Source organism: Limanda limanda, chromosome 4 (genome assembly GCF_963576545.1).
Source record: "Limanda limanda chromosome 4, fLimLim1.1, whole genome shotgun sequence".
Taxonomy (NCBI): domain Eukaryota; kingdom Metazoa; phylum Chordata; class Actinopteri; order Pleuronectiformes; family Pleuronectidae; genus Limanda; species Limanda limanda.
The window spans coordinates 18,293,082-18,298,023 of NC_083639.1; the positions used below are offsets into that span (position 1 = coordinate 18,293,082).

At 42.1% G+C, this 4,942-nt stretch overlaps 1 long non-coding RNA gene across 1 annotated transcript; it reads left to right on the forward strand.

The window, feature by feature from the left end:
* The first annotated feature begins 936 nt into the window (after positions 1–936).
* Positions 937–1,373, forward strand: LOC133000447 (uncharacterized). The gene is made up of 2 exons (XR_009678197.1): positions 937–1,109; positions 1,250–1,373. It is a non-coding gene; the product is annotated as an uncharacterized LOC133000447 (long non-coding RNA).
* The last annotated feature ends 3,569 nt before the right edge of the window (positions 1,374–4,942 follow it).

A 4,942-nucleotide genomic window follows, 5' to 3' on the forward strand; every position in this document is an offset into this window, starting at 1 on the left:
CTTAGCCACATTGAGCACAATGTACTTTATAAAAACATTTCACCAGACTTGACCAATGTTTAGTTTGGTGTAGCATGTAATGAAGATTAAAATGTTATTTATACATTTCTCAATTTATCATTATTACTGAACACACACACACACACACACACACACACACACACACACACACTCTGGTCCTGCAGCTAGGCACAGAGGCGCTTTGAGCTAAACATTAGAATGCTGATGTGACCACAAGATTCAACATCTACCGTGGCCATCCTAGTTTTGCATATTTTGACTTGATCGAGCCAAATGAGAAGTTGAGAGATCACCAAAGTTATTACAATTCATCCCCAGGGAGACACGACTGTCTGCAGCAAGTTTTAGGAAATTAATTCAAAGGTTTTTCCTCAAAACCACAAATTTTGCCCTTAGGTGATATGTCAAGAGTTGACCAAAGTCATTGGGATTAATCCTCAGGGGCCGGTTTTTCAAAAGTAATCTGATCGGATTACGGCTATCGGATTGGATCAAATCTTGAAAATGGGTTTTTCAAAAGAAAAAAAGGATTCAGAAATTGGATTGGATCACGTAATCTAATCTTGTTGTTGATCCGGATCAAACCTTGAGTTTGGGTTTTTCAAAACTTTTTGGTAGGATTGGGATCATTGTGATCCCAAAAAACAGGATTAAACTGATCCCAGCAGGAGGGTGGATTCATGGTGGATATCAGTAATAAAAATAGGTAACTAAAATTGGTTAGTTAAATAATACAACATTTATATCATGCATTTTACAGTATTTATATTTATTAATCAATTTCACTTGAATTGTTCAACAGGAAGTACATAAAGTAGGTAGGCTATATATGTAATCTGTAATCGAGGGAGAAGGTCAATCACAGGTGGAGCCAGAAGGCCTAGTTCCCACAGGACCCCCAGAGGGAGGCTCAAAGCACCCAAAGAAAGATGACGCCTATAAGGTACTTCTGCAAAAAGAGACTGAAAGGGCAGAAGTACAGATCCATCTAGCAGAGGAACAGCTTATTCTTGCCCGACGAAGCAGATGATGATGATGAAGAAGAAGGAGAACTCATAAGAAGAACTACTCATAACAAGAACTAAGAAGTAATTTATTTTGTTAAGTATTGGACATTTAAGCCTTTTTTTATCCAGTTCAATTCAATAAATCTTTGTTTGAAACCTGTTCGAAACATCCATAATGTATTTGTGAGTAAAGTATGTATTTATTTATTTATTTGTTGTAGGTCTCAGATGAGTGGACTGCCTGTTTCCAAGAAATGGACAATGGAGGGGGATGTTTATATTGTTTGTTTGCTGTTCCGTTCAGTCCTATTTTCTGTTCAAATAAAGCATATTGGAGTGACCCCACACTATTCTACCTGTTGTTCTTTACATAGCTACATTGTGATAGTCCCATTTAGACCACAGGTAATCCAGATTTGGTAATCCTGAAAAGTTTGAATCCGGATCAGAGTAATCCAATCCCACATTGCTTTGAAAAACCAGCATACAAATAAAATGGATTACGTGATCCTGGATAGCAGAAAAAGAGATTTCCTAATCTGGATCAGTTGGATCCAGATTCAAACTTTTGAAAAACCGGCCCCAGGCGACTATGAATGTCTCTAGAAAATAGCAATCCACCTATCAGTTTCTGAAATATTACATTTAAATAAAATGTCATGCAACTGATTGATGCCAGGAAAGGAAAAGGAAACTGAATTTCTATAAAAAGTTCAATTTGAATTTATTCAAATGTTGTGTAGACTCGTTTTTTTTTGTCTGGACCAACGTGATTGACGAAACAGCAGGAACATGCGTGGACGTCCCAAGTCCCCAATACTCTAAAGACGCAACCGTTTACTCATCGTTCTGCTATTTATGGATGGATGTATGGATGAATGCTTTGTATATACAAAAAACAACCTGGGAAAGGTGCAAAAGCAAAGTTTGTAGAATGTACAGTATGTGCAAATATAAAGGTAAAAAGGTAGATAGCAGATATTTCCCCTCTCTCTCCTCAGAAAGGAGTCATTATAAAGTGCAATTTCCGTGTGTCTGTTTTTTCGCAGCTCAGTTGGCGAAGCCTCTAACTGAAAGCACTGTTTTTTCACCAGTAGATTGTGCAGAGGGTGTAAGATATTGTCCATTCCATGAAGCAGTTTGTGCAACATCCTTCTCTCCACCACCAACTCCAGGGGCTCCAGAGCAGACCCCAGCACAGAGCCAGCCTTCCTGATTTATCTGTTTGACACTGATGGATCTTTAACTTTCACAATGTCTGACATACATTACAAAGCAGACAGTAACTCATATAAAGATTTTGACTAATACTAAAACAAATACAAACACCAAATACCTGAGGTATTTGTTTTTCACTCAAAACACAGCATAACGCAAGACAAATTACAAATGGACCTGAAACCCTTGACATAATATATAAGGTCACCCATGTTTTATTCTGACCATAATTGTAAAGGTCTGCGTAGGGTTATCACTTACAGCCACATCTTTGACCCCCGAGACTTGCAACATGCAGCGATGATAACACAGTCCTGATAAATCCGGCACTGATTGAAAACAGTGAACCCTACACCTCTGGTTGTTGTCTGGAAATGTAGAGCCGGGGAGCTTGTTTGGCTGACCTTTCCCATCATTAATCAAGAAGGCCAGGCGGGACCCTGCCTGGGCCTGACATGCCGCCCCAAACAACACCACGCTGCAGTTAAGCCCTTAAATGCTGCACAGATATTCTCTAATCAGCGTTAGCATGCTAATGAGATATAAGTGGGCCAAACTGTCATTCCTGGCCAGGCTCTGGGTGATGGCTGACCAGAACACTCAATGTTCCCACTTTATGGTCAATAATGTGTAATGGAAATCTGTTTTCAGATGTAGAACCCCCTCCCCCCTTTAACGTGAGATGTTTTCCTTTTTATTTTTGATCAATTATGTCATTCCACAGCAATGCTGGCTATGTGGAGGTTTTGATATTGAATATTCAGCTAAGAGGTCACTACCTTCTCCTAAAATAGGACACAGATCATTTGGAAACTGTACCACATCTCTACCATGAATCATTTGGTCTGCCAACATGTTCCTCTGTGGAGTGTTGAGCGTTGTGGTCGCATTTGGTTCCATCTGCTGCAGCAGGTCCAGCCAGCACTTAGAGCAGGAGGGTTCACCCGCAGCTCCCATTCTTTTGGCGCATTTTCAAACTGCCATACTTGGAAATTAACTGATGTCCGCCCCTGATGGCCTCGCCCCTGACAACTTCTCGCAGCACTTTGCATCTGCCCTTGGGCCATCATTGACAGAGTGTCCACCATCCTGTGTAACACGAGAGGTGTCAAGTTGGCTCTGGTAGAAAAGCTTGAGTGGTGGGCTAAAAGAGGCTTCCCACGTAACCTAACGGGGGGACATCATGCAGGGAAAGACAGACAAGAGAGCGGGGAGACGCCACGAAGATCAGGGCGGCTCTTTCTGAAGGAGGAGCGGCTGGATGCCCGCAACGAGATTGGGTTTCCCTACAACTTGTGGCCTGGTGCTAAATAAACGCTGGCATGTTGTGTGGGGACACTCTACACCATGGCTGAAAGGGTTGCTCACCCAGAGATGTTCACAGCAACCAATTTCTGACCCTCTCTGTAGCCTCTTAACCCCTTCATTCCTATTTCTCTGTGGGACCCATCATTCCACCATTGCTGCTCCTGTCAGATCGGACCTGCCAACAATTACTTGTTAACTAGTAATGCATGGTTGCCTGGCACTTAGAGCGATATGATTCTGTTACAAATGGTTGTATGAATGTGCGATAAAATGCGCCTTGGGCTCAAATTCTCTGTCCAAATCTGACCAGGCTCAAGAGAAGGCTAACCGAGCCTGAGCCAAACCCAAACGAAAACAGCTTTCTCTTTTACGCGTCCGAACTCGACCCTAGTCTGATGTTTTCCCAGATAACAGGCATATGCAGGATAAAAAATAAATCCAAACCTTAATTTAATTTCCAAATTCATGTTTGGTTGTGGTCGTGGGCTCTGGTGTGGTATCCACACTCGAATGTGCACATATGAACATCTCAGTCTTGATTATATGACATTAAAATTCAACATTTTAGAGAATTTACTTCAAATATTCCTCCTCCTGAGCACAAGCAAACTCCTCGTCCCAACAGTCCTGCTTTGCTTCAAAACCCAAGGCCAATTCCAACAACACACAGACATGTCAGATTTTCTTGACTCAAAACTCCAAGGATACACCCCAATATTTTTCTTCGCTCCACCAAAACCATTTCACGGAGATAAGGTCTGCCCAGTTCCACAGACCCCACTAACTGGCTTCCGTAGCACAAAGGGAATTTATCATTAAAGAAGCACAATCAATATCTCTCACCCCCTGCATGGCAAAGCAAAGCAAGGCGGTGATAGCGAAGCCGGGCTCGGTGCTCTGAGAAGGGAATGCAGGGTGCCAGAGGAGCTAATTAGGGAGTGAACGTCGGCTATCTTGTTAGCCCACATCCAGCTGTGGGAATGGTGCTAATGAGACGGGCTGTACCAACATGGGCAGGCTGTTATTGCAACACGGAAGATCACTGCACTTCCTAATCTCGTATGCTTGTATAATCATTGAAACGGTTCATTATTAATGCTTTTACTCCCTTCTGGAGCTTCACCATGGCAAGCAAAGGAATCTCTGCCAGCTACATGGATCCAACATGCAGGATCCTGTCTGACACCATGTAGGCGCTTCAGATATGCTCCGACCTTTGCTGAGGCATGCAGAACACACGTCTGAGAAACGACATCCATGTAAGTTGGTGTTTGTGTATTCAGTAGACATTTAACATGAGAAAAAGTAGCAGTGCGATTTGGTTTACCATTCAACTTTGTATTGGTATTATATTTGAAGCGTATCGAAGAAGAAGTACAAAATATGTG